Genomic DNA, 12,765 nt, shown 5'->3' with positions numbered 1-12,765 from the left:
GCAGGGGGAGAGACAGACGTGGTTACCACGGTGGACCTTGAACACATCCTTGTGGTTTTTGTCGATCCATTCTGCTGCGCTCTCCCCTGGTTTTGGTGCTTGGCTCTGGTTTGAAGCAGTGAATTAACACCTGACCCCGGCTTCTGACCCTACCCCTTTCCTCCAGCTACCCCCTCCAGATTAGCAAATATGTGCTATCTAGCCTGCACACACACACACACACACACACACACACACACACACATATATATACGGCAACACAGAATCACAATCACGCATGTACACACATAGCTACTTAATGTATAGAGAGTGAAAAAAGAACAATGCAGCACGTGTACAATGTCCACACAACCTTTGCACATCCCATCGTCTGTCCACCTTCTAATTCCCCAGAGTGAAGCCTCAGTGTGTCACTGCTTGTCACCGTAACGGTCAGTCTGTAATGACTACCTCCCCCCACACAATGACCAAAGAGGCAGACTATACCCCCTCCACCACCACCACCATCACCACCACCACACGCTGACCCTCATCCATTTTACCTGCAGGACGTAGCCCAGCGTCGGCCCCACTACCACAGCTTTGGACCCAAACCGTACATGCTCCCACCCAGCCACACCCGTGACCTATAGCTTTACACCTGAATCCTTTAAATTCCTTACACCTTAAAATGAAACCCTATAAGTGTGTTTATGCAGAGTGATGAGCACAACAATTAAAGAATATTTTCTCTTTTAAGATAAGTATGGTTTGAAGTGTATTTAGTATTAGTAAAGTATTTAGAATTTCACAAGAAAAATCGAAACAAAATCACTTTAACATCAACCATCTTGTGGAACCACTGGTTTATAGTTGCATGGCTGCAAGCAGCGATGGTCGCAGCTTGCCTTTCATATAGGTGTAAGTTATAGCTGTGATCTGTGTTGATTTAATAGGTATAATACTGCAAAAAAAAAAAAAAAATACCAGCATTTACCAGCTATCTTTCACAATTATTATGTGACAAAAAATGGAGCAGATGTATAAACAACATCCGGTTATTTGAAATTCAGTTTAGTAATATACCAGTTTACATTAAGTTGTGTAACAGAATCAGTACCACAGTTTTATTTTCTAAATCTGCTAAAGTGCACCAACACTGCAACTTAATTTCTCTATATTTCAGCTTTGTACATGTGCAGCTAATGTATGCTTTCATTATGGTCTAATGATTTTTTTATAATTCAATTTAGACTTTACAATATCAAAAAGAATGACAAATACCAACCACAAGTTTCCAGACTACAAAATGGTGTTACAATTAGATACTTGATGAAAAGAAATAAAATCAAATACACATTTTACTAAATATGAAACAAAACTGAGGTCAAATTTTCACATTTGTGAAAATATAACCAGCAAATATTTTCTTGTTAACTTATTAAAATAATTACAAATAATTCAACTTATTCTTATATCTAGAATATTTTCTTTTGATACACTAATGCATTAATCAACCAAGAGTATTTATTATGGTTATTCATCATATGAGCCCTTTTTTTTTAACCAATGTTACCAGATGCCAGATCATTCTCCACACTGATGGAGACGGATGCCAGGCACCCACATATTTTTCTCCCATGCCCAGCAGGAATTAAACTCCTAATTCTTGACAGTGTTAGTGCCGTGCGTTACCCATCGAGCATCGCAGTACCACCTCCCTTCCCCTTACATCCCATCTCCCACAGCCTCCCTGAGGCTATTGTGCCGGATTGATGGCCGCTCCGGCCGATAGGTGAGGGGGGTCTCGGCCGGGATGGTCAGCAGAATGTGCAGTGCCCACCCTCTGCCTGTGAGTGTCAGCAGAGAGCAGCCAGTGTGTCTGGCTCGATTAGGTTTCCTACCTATCTTCCCACTGTGTCAGACAGAGGAGGAAGGCAGCAGAGAGGGGGAGAGCAGCGGGAAGTTGCCCAGAGGAGAGGGAGGACAACAGAGGAAGCAGGAAAAATACATCTTTTTATCCCTGCTCTCTCCGTCAAAAGCCCTGTACAGTTTCTCTTTCTGTGTCTCTTGCTCTCCTGTTTCCTCCTCTATCCCGCCCGCCCCTCACTTTGTCCTTCTCTCACCCAAACCCTCTAATCCTTCTCCTTTTACCCCACACTCGTTCCTTAATCCTAAATCTCTTCTTCCCTCTCTACCAGCCCTTTTTCAATTGTTCTCCCCATACCTCTCTGTTACCCACCTCCTCCCTCTTCTCCTCTTCTCTGTCTATCGCATCTGAACATGCCACCTCTCAGCATAACCCTTTTACACACTCCAGATGACTGCAGCACACCTTATTTTCTCTCCTTCATCTCTTGAACCTTTCTTCAGTTTTTTTCCCCCCTCCCTTGTTTTCTTTGTTATCATCCACACATCCTCTTTGAGCCACTAAATCTCTGCCCAGCCTCTCTTTTCATTACGTTTGCTCGCTGTCCACTCTAGTGCCAGATTTAAATGTCACCAATGTCACCATCATAAATAATGCCAGAAAAAAATTCATCAGAGGTTGTTCCAAAATCATTTTTCTATGTAGGAACAATTACCAGTGCAGTTGTCACAATGCACCTGCTAGACATTTTTTTTTTTCTGTCCCGAGCAAGCTCGAGCACACACCAATTTTAGTCACTGCGGCCATTTTGTTGGATGTGATCAATTTTGTGTGATTTGGCTCCAGTGATTTCCAGCCCGTCAGTCTCTCTGTTGTGTGAGGGTTCAGCGGTGTTGCCGTGTGGAGCTCAACGTTTTCAGCCTGCACCTGAGGGCTAAAAGAGGAATAGGAAGTTGTGGTTGTGGATATTGGAGCATAATCATGGACTGATTTTTTCATTAACAATTATATAACAAAATGACTGAATGTAAAGAGCTTTTTTTTTTTTTTTCCTTTTAAGCTGATGAATGAAAAGATGATGTGAACTAAAAAAACGACTTTCGCTTCCACGGTTCCACTTTTTTGTTGCGAGAGTGGGCTGTAATTTCACCCCCCGAGTTTAACCACACAATGTTTCACAAATAGTGTTTCCGTGCCACCTCAGCACTGCTCATATTATTCAGATAACAAGAAAGCCTCTGTCATGTCCTACAAAATAGGATATGTTTTCTTAATCTGTCAATGGCTCCGGCCCTGAAAGACTTCATTTTGGCTGAGCAATGAAAGGCTCAAAAAAAGCATCAATATGGCTGAGCAGGATAAGAAGAAAGAGCCATATTCCAAGTCTGTATCGCATTCCCTCCATATCCTCCTATTTGTATGGTGCAGATATTGGGTCTCAAGCGAGAAATCAGGATTGCGTCCTCTCAGAATGGCAGCATCCTTTCTGTTGCAGTGGAATAGGAACGTTATACGGAACCAATGCATCCGGACTTGCCTGGACATCTCAACAATACCCCTTCACACTTCCTCTCTCATTCGCTCTCTTCAACTGTGTCTCTCTCTCAATAACTTTCTCGCTCTCCATCTCCATCATAACCCACAACAGTGTGGAGGACTAGGTGCGGATTAGGCCTAAATGTAGAGTCGTGTCGGCCGAGCCATGACTGCTTGCCTATCATGCTGCGTCCACCACGGAGATAAAGTCTGTGAAGAGAGGGGAAAAAAACAAAAATCCACTCCACTTCATACGCTCTCACTTCCATTCTCTTTGTGCGTTTAACGTGTGAAAAAGGATTGCCGAAAGGATGTCAAGAGGAAAGAGATAGGAAGAGACAGACAGTTATCCTTGCTTTGCCTCGCCTGTCACACTACAATGTGCATGGTTGATAACTAATTCAAAAAACATGCATGGGCCGGGTGTAGCTTTTCAAACAGCTTGTACTGCAATTTAAAGGGTGTTTTTTATGCAGCCGCCTGTGGCTGATCAATGCTGTTCCTCTTGTCATGCTGTAAGAATATCACATTGGTATAATTCAACGCGGGGCAAAGGGAGTTTTGTATTGTCTGTGGAGAAGGTTTGGTTTGCAGAGTGTGATGTATATGGATGTGTATTGTAGTCCGTAACTGTCAGTGCAGAGAAGAGAGCAGCTTCAGCACGGCAGACAGTGATTTCACCGATGTACACTCGCTGCTTTTGCCTCCTGCCTTTTTTCCCCCCTCACTCATCCTATTTTCAGCCTTTCATTTTTTTTACACAAGGGGAAAATGAGGAAGAACAAAACCAACATATGAAAACTAAAACATGACAGAGAGGGGAGGGGAGGGGAGGGAGGAGAGGAGGAACAGAGGAAGGAGAGGCAATCTCAGAAAACAAGAGGGCTTTCAAAAGTAAGGGATGAAAGCTAGTCAGGCTGTTATTTTTGAAAAATGATCCTTGTGTAGTGCTCCTCTTAAGAGCCAGGTACACATTATTTTATCTTCCTGAGGAGACTCAGCGAGGTGTTTTGGCACACAAAAAACAAACTTGGCAATGGTTTCTTTTAAGTTGCGCAATTTATTGTCATTAATGTGATTTTTGACAGGCTTATTTGAAATCCCTTATCAGCGAAATGTTCCTCAAATCGCTTGTGTGATATCAAAAGGTAACTCGTGAAATCCTGAAATTTCAGCAAGCTTCTGCTGTTTAGTACCACCATATCTTTTATATGTTAAATTTATATATCAGTCCGAACCGGCCACCATGTTGCAAGCAAACACGCGTTGTCCCTCTCTAACACAGACTCCCTCCTTCCCTAACGGAGGCTGCTGCTGGCTGGTCAGTGGCTGAAACCTGAATTAGAGTGAAGCTGGCGTCCGCACAGAGTCATTTTGAGTCCCCCCTTTGACCCTTAAAGACAGGGATCCCACAGAAAAGATGAGGCACGTGATTTGATGTGATGTGATGTCGGAAGAAGAAAGGAGATGGAGGCTGAAAAAAAAAATATAAATGGCTCCTGGCTGCTACTGAATCAGAGGGTGTTGTTGAAGTCGATGGTCAGTCTAATAGTTAGAAGGGGTGTAAGAAAATATCGTTACACATGAGTATTGTGATATTATGTTTTGCGACACTGTATCGGTTCTTCAAAACAATATTGATTTTTAATTAACCTCTTTAAAATCTGACGGCCCGCCGGATGCTATTTTGTCTTTCAGAGGTTGTAGCGGGCTCAGTTTTAAAGCCAGTGAAGGTACTGGCATCATATGTACCTATAAAACCTAATTCATTGGTACCAAACATGTCATACTTGCATGTCGTGAAGGAGGCTAAATAACGCTTCAAAGTTACTCTAAATTTTGGCGAGGAAAAACTGGCATGGCCATTTTTAAAGGGGTCCTTTGACCTCTGACCTCAATATAGGCCTTTTGTGAATGAAAATGAGTTTTATGGGTATCACGAGTCTCCCCTTTATAGACATGCCCACTTTATGATAATCACATGCAGTTTTGGGCAGAAACCATGCAGTTTTTTGCATGCAGTACAAATGTGTTATTTTCACCTATTCTAAAATGGTGTATTTGAATATTTCTGCATACTGGGATCCCTAAACAGTCTTGGAATTGCACAAATTTGGTATCAATGTAAAGCTGAGACTCTTGTGGAGTCCAATTGTATTCATGTGTGATGATGTTATTCCCCATAGTAGCCATTTCACTTACTGAATTTTTAAACTCAGATTGTATACGTATGGTACTATGTTTTCCTAAATTTAGATTTGGAAAAAAAAATCTCAATATATCACCTTACTTACAGTATCGCGATATATCGCAATATATTAAATTGTTACCCCTGTATCATGATACGTATCGTATCGCCAGATTCTTGACAAACCCTAATAGTTAGTTATGCTTTCTTAATCACACCACCGGGCAAGATAAGAATGTTTTGGGAATATTTCTAATTTTACGATGAGTGTTTCTGCTATTAAAACACAGCTTCAAAGAGCCGTTGGTGTGCAGATCTGAAGGAATTTCTCTCGTCGTTGCAGCAGATGTTTGTATTGGAATGTGCCTCTGTGTGTGTGTGTGTGTGTGTTCAACACGTGTCTCCCGTATCAATAGGTTAATAGCTGAGATGTCAGTTTCACTGACTGGCTGATTAGTTGTGTGTTCACTAATCCACACTGGGGCGGGGAACTATTGGCTTTCCCATTGATTTTAGCGTGGTGAGCAGGCAGAAGATAGAGAGAGGGGAGATCTATTGATTGACCCCAAATTAGCCCCCCTCCCCACCACCACCACCCACCAACCCGTTCTGCCGTTCCCGCACTCATCCCCAGCTTCCTCATTGGGCGCCCGAGCTGACAAACATTCGGTGTGATTGGACGCTTCGACGGAGGGAGAGAAATGTCTCCTTTCTGATGTCGTTGATTTGGAAGTGTTGGTTGTTTGTGATTCGGCTGTCAGTTGATTGGCTGTCTGCTGAGGATGAGTGCAGCTCTGTGCCGTGTCTGACCAGAGGGAGCAGCTGGTTTGGATGCCTTTGATGAACTTCCAGAGGGACGGTATTACTTTTGGGTTTCTGATCACAAACCGTAACCTTATTTGGAACCCTTTTTGGAACAAAAGCCAGAATATTCACATAAAAAGTGTGGATGAGAAATCCGTCTGTGTCCTTCCAACAACATCCTTCAACTTTTCCTTTTCTCCTCTGTTGTCCTTCATGACTGTCACCCCACTGCATCATCTTCTCCCTTTTTACCGTTCTTTATCTCCATTCCTGTCCCTCGCTCCCTGCCTCTCTCCACCCCTCCCTCCAATCCTGCTTTCCTTGGGTCTAAGCTTTGAGCCTTTTCTCCTGAGCCTTTCCTTCCCATATATCACTCCATCTCATCCCTCTCTGTCTGCCTCTGATATTCCTCTTTAGGCCTCCGTCACTCTCTCTCCCCTGTGTCTATGTAAGCAAGAGAGAGGAGGTTGTTAAACATTTTTCTTCCCTCTTAATTGTTTTGACTGGGCCGATTGGCATCCCGATTAGGCCCATTGATTTCCTGGCGCTAAGTGCATTGATTTTTAAATTTCTTATTGATCCCCGCTCTAAATCTCCTGCACACTCACTCACACAGTCTCACCGTTCGCAGGGGCAGAGACGGAGGAAAAGGATTGAGAGGAGAGGAAGGAGGGAAAAGGACAGAGATTGGTGTTAGGTAAATACACTGACTGGTGACAGTGTAGTGAATTAAGAGAGTGAGAGGGGGAAGAGAAGAGCAGGAGGTGAAGAGCAGGAGGTGAGGAGGGAAAACAGAGTTATGAGCTGTGAGGGGAGATCGACACAGCGCAGGTAGAGACATGCAGAGGAGAAACAAAAGAGCAACTGACAGATGAACTATTTCTAAATCATTGCACTAAAACGTCATGATTTAAACCTTTTTACCGTTAACACATCTGGCTGTATCCCAGACGAAAAGCTGTAAAAGTAAAGAGAATCCATGATTTTGTAATTATAACAAGCATCTAGAGCTGCCACGATTAATCAATTAGTTGTCAACTATTAAACTAATCGCCAACTATTTTAATAATCGATTAATCAGTTGAGTAATTTTTTAAGAAAGAATTCTCTGATTTCAGCTTCTTAAATTTTTATATTTTCTGGTTTCTTTACTCCTCCATGACAGTAAACTCAATATCTTTGAGTTGTGCACAAAACAAGACATTTGCAGCATTTGCATCTTGTTTTTTTGTGAAACACAGATCAACATTTTTCACCATTTGCTGACATTTTATAGACCAAACAACTAATGGATTAATCGAGAGGGATTGATCGACAATGAAAATAATCGTTAGTTGCAGCCCTACAAGCATCAGGAGGGATTGGCAGTGAGTTATGAGCTGTGGGGGGAGGTCGACACAGCGCAGGTAGATACACGCAGAAGAGAAACAAAAGAGCAAACAACACTGACAAACTATTTCTAAATCATTGTACCAAATCATCACGATTTAAGTCTTTTTATCTTCAAAACGTCTCGCTCTATCCTAGCCGAAAAGCTGTAAAATGTAAAGAGAATCCATGATTTTGTAATTATAACGAGCATCTAGAGCTGCAACGATCAACTATTAAATTCATCGGCAACTATTTTGATAATCAATTAATCGGTTTAAGTATTTTTTTACGGAAAAGAAAGTCAAAATTCTCTGATTCCAGCTTCTTAAATGTGAATGTTTTCTGGTTTCTTTACTCCTCTATGACAGTAACCTGAATATCTTTGAGTCGTGGCAAAACAAGACAATTTGAGAACGTCATCTTGGGCTTTGGGAAACACTGATTGACATTTTCCCCATTTTCTGACATTTTATAGACCAAACAACTAATCAAATTAATCGAGAAAATGATCAACAGATTAATCGACAATGAAAATAATCGTTGATTGCAGCCTTACAAGCATCAGGAGGGACCGGCAGTGAGTTGCCGGCCTGGTAGCCGCCCGGACGGAACATGTTCATCTGTGAAGAATGAGTCGCTTTATGGCTGAACAGAGGTTTATGAGGGATGGACAGATATTGGAAATGTCAGAGATGGAATGGAGTGTTTTGTCTTTGCCTTGCTATTTCACATGGTCTGCAGAGCCTACTGGAGACGTGTGTGTGTGTTATTTCTGGCTTATGACTGTGTTAGGCTTTAGAGGCCCGCTGGACTCCGAATCTTACATGCCCACTGGTGTTTCTCTGAAGGTGGTGGACCTAATTGGCTGTATCCGAGTCTCTCTCTCTGTGTGTGTGTGCATGTCTCCGTGCACGCTTGAATGTATGTGTGTGCATGCGAGCTAAACTATACGTGAACTAAACTCTCCTTTTCGTGTGTGCACAAGAACATCTGTGTGCTTTTACATCTGTTTGTATATGTGTGCGTCTGTGTGTGCATTTGACCTTTCCGTGGCTTAAGTGTCGAGGCTCAAATTCAGACATTCAGTTGATAGCGTTTTCTTTTTATAGCCTCTGTACTTGACCAAATTGTGCTAACCTTTTCTCAAGTCATTTGCTGCTTTTCTGTCTCAGCGTGTAGTTGAGTGCCTTGCAGAAACACACAATATATGGACCATATGTAGCATTACTGTGTTGCAATTACAATTTACTCTCTGTAGATCCACTTAAGATAAGTGCTTTCAAATGGCAAGCAAGGAAAAGCAACTATTGTCAGCAACACGGAGAGAAAAACTTCAATATTGCTACCGTCGTCTGGGATAATGTATTGCTGCGCCGCGGTGACATTAAATGTATGATGTTTTAAAGAGCGCTCTTTAATGGCTGCATTATTATGGAGACGGTGAAGCTGGCAATGACGGTGATGATGATGACACCAAGAGAGGGGATTGTTTTGCTTAAGCGCTCAGTGTTTGCATTTTCTGCCGGCAGTTTGCATCTGCAGAAAATGTAAAATAACATATTATTTCATAGCGGAGTGTGTGTTGGCTAGACAATGAGAGATAAAGTGTTTAAAATGCATACACTGGGCCGAGCTGCTGTTTGCTTTGTAGTGATGGGGCCTGTGTTTGCTCTGGTGATAGGGATGGCCTTACAGCATGCGCTCACACACACACACACACACACACACACTTGCTAGTTTGAAAATGGATAAATGAAGAATATGTGTCTTTACTCATGTGAGATTGCACATCTACAAACACACACACGCAGGCTTCCTCAGACAATAAGGCTCCGACTGCCTGATGGTCACTCTTACTGACCGCTTGTTTTAGATGAGAAGTAGGAACCTGCAGACTCAGCACACACACACACACACACACACACACATCTGACACACGGACATGTCCCTCTCATGCACATATACACATATGAGACAAACACACACACACAGCAGCACGACAGCGATGCAGTCGCGCCCATACACTGTCCTTGGGCTCGCAGACACCTCTCACACACACACTCACAGAGACAGACACACACACACACACACACACACACACTTCGTCCAATACAAACTCAAAACATAACCTTGACCTGTCGTACTCCCGGCCTGCTGTCTCATACATACTTCATCCGTTCACTCGGAGTTGTCACACACGCTGATATATACTTCTGAGCATGTATTGATCACATGGATGTTTACAAGCACAAATTCATATCAGTGTTCATTCTAAGAGTTTTGTCAAAAAGTGTGAGATTTAAAAAAAGATAACGCCTCCAGCTGTAAAATAAATTACTGAGGAAAAGAAGGTGTTGTCTTGAATTATATAAATCTAGCACAGAGCTTTTGAGTAGACTGGATTTTATGTGTTTTAGGAGGTATTTTTAGAAAATGAATAATGAATAGGGCTGCAACAAACAATTATTTTTTAGAGCTGTCCTCAACCAAAGAAATTCTTAGTCGACTAACACTCGACTAAATGATTATTTTATTTAATTGACAGATCTGTAAAGTTTCTCCACAAAGAATCACACAAAAACACCTCTTTAAATCTTGTGTTTAGCAGAGATGTGCTTATACATTTTGTGGAAATAAGACATTCAGCATGAAAAAAAGTATAATAAATGACGAATCAACAAAAGAAATCTTAGTCGACTAAGACCAAAACGACCGATTGGTAGACTAATTGACTAAGAGGGGGCAGTCCTAATTATTTTCATTATCGATAATGATGTGTTATAGATGAATTTGATTTATAAAATGTCAGAAATTAGTGGAAATTTAAATGAAATAGTCCAAGGTGACGTCTTCAAACGTATTGTTTTGTCCAAACATTCCAAAAACTCAAAGATATTCAGTTTACAAGGACATAAAACAGAGAAAAGCAGGAAATATTCATATGTGAGAATTTGGAACCAAATAATTTGGGCATTTTTAGAAAAATCATAGAAAATTATTTAAAACAATATTAAATTTATTGCAGATTAATTCAGTTGAATAATTGATTAATAAACTAATCGCTGTGGATCTGGCGATGAATTAGAAATTTATTTTTCTCACAAAATGGAACCGTGTTTCACCGTATCCATCCAAACGCGTCTATAGAATTAGAGCAGATACAGGCCTACTCAGTGATGAATTTCACTGTCAAAGACAAATTCGAAATAAATCTCTCGCCATGGACTTCCAGCGTGTGTCGCACTCTGATAATTTCCACAATATCCTCTGCAACCCCCGGGGGCAGATTTTTTTTTCCTGTTATTTCTCTCTCCATCTTCTCCTGTTTGTTTCTATCCCTGTAAAATGCTGGTTGCTTTGCTGAAATACTGCAGTGCTTTATCTGCCCTCTTTTTCCTCCCTTTAGTCCCCCTCCTACTCTTTTTCCTCCCCTGGATGGGTTGGGTGTTCACCCCCCCCCCCCCCCCCCCCCCTCCCACCTCCTCTTTTAGTTGTTGTTGTTGTTGAAGATTGTGGGGGGGTGAGGCTGGAGCTGGGTGGACGGGTGAGGCGGAGAGGGGAGGCGGTGGTAGCAGAAGCAGCCGGGACCCAATGACGTGGGTGCGACATGTAACCGTGGCGCAGGAGAGGAAATCAATACATGAAAGGATGAGGAGCACTGGGGTGGATTACCGTCTGGGGCCCTGGCTACTGGAGGGATGGAGGGAGATGGAGGGGGGGGTGTAGATGAGGCCTGGGGGGGTTAGAGAGTGTGTGTATGTGGAGGAGGAGGAGGGCGAGAGGCCAGATTGTCCAGTCCCCTCTCTCCTGCATCCCCTCCCCTGACCAAGCTCTGTTTGAATCTTGACCCCTCCCATCAACCCTCCCTTGGCTTCTAAACACCGCTCAGCGCCGCTATGCTGCCATAGGTGAACCTTCGGCTTCTACACACACACACACACACACACACACACACAGGTGCAATGCACTCCATAATGTGGAGTGAATACTGTTACGGCCACTGTGTGCTAACACTGCTGATAACCCTACACTATCTGTATGGGGAATAATCGCCTGATATTACCAGTGTAAATTAAAGAGCCCCAGAGAGATTGTGTGTGTGTGTGTGTGCGTTTATGTGTCTGCGCGGCGAGTTCGCCGGCATGTAAGTCTTCAGCAGGGTGCGTCCGCAGCACTGCCACAAACCCAGATAATAAATATCTATAATAAATATCATTATTATTGGGCCACTCTTCCCCAATAACAGAGCCTCGGTGAAAGATGGCACGAGGGACTGAGCTGGATATTGGCAATATATCAGCATTGATTATTGAGAGTGCTGACAGAGAGAGGGAGGCAAAGTTAATAAAAACTAATAAAAAAGACAAGGAATACAGAAAGAACAAGGGCTTTAGCTGGATCAGCTGCTTGTACGCTAAAGGAAAGGGAGAAAAGGGAAGGTTGGAGGGACACAGGGAGTGAAAGGAAGGAGATAGTGGCGTACGGTCGCGGTCCGTGTGTCCGTTTCGTTGCATTTTCGGTCTCAACATGTGTGTCCGAATTTAAGTTTTATCACTCTTGGTGTGCATGTGGGACTGTGAATTGGCATTGACATCCACACACACACACACACACACACACACACACACAGACACACACACAGCTCACTTATTCCTCCCCTGCATGTGTGCCTTCTTGGATTGATTGAATCTTGGTTGAATCTGAACTCTGTGGTTGGGATCCAAAGCCTGCACAACCTCGCCATTGGCACTAACCAAGATGCACAAACAATACCCACACTCACCCCCCCACACACACTCTTTCTCTCTCTCACACACACACACACACACACTGGTAAAGACACCCACAAACAAACCTCATAAAAGGCCATGCATCATATCCATATTATCTTGACAAATCTATACATCATGTCAGAGCATGGCTTTATGTGAATATTGCATTTTGCTGTGTTATTGGTGTGTGTGTGTGTGTGTGTGGGGAGAGGATATGAGAAGAGTGCGTCGGCGGGTTGAGACGG

Source organism: Sebastes umbrosus, chromosome 11, assembly GCF_015220745.1.
Source record: "Sebastes umbrosus isolate fSebUmb1 chromosome 11, fSebUmb1.pri, whole genome shotgun sequence".
NCBI classification, from domain to species: domain Eukaryota; kingdom Metazoa; phylum Chordata; class Actinopteri; order Perciformes; family Sebastidae; genus Sebastes; species Sebastes umbrosus.
Note: the sequence above shows the minus strand (reverse complement) of the source record.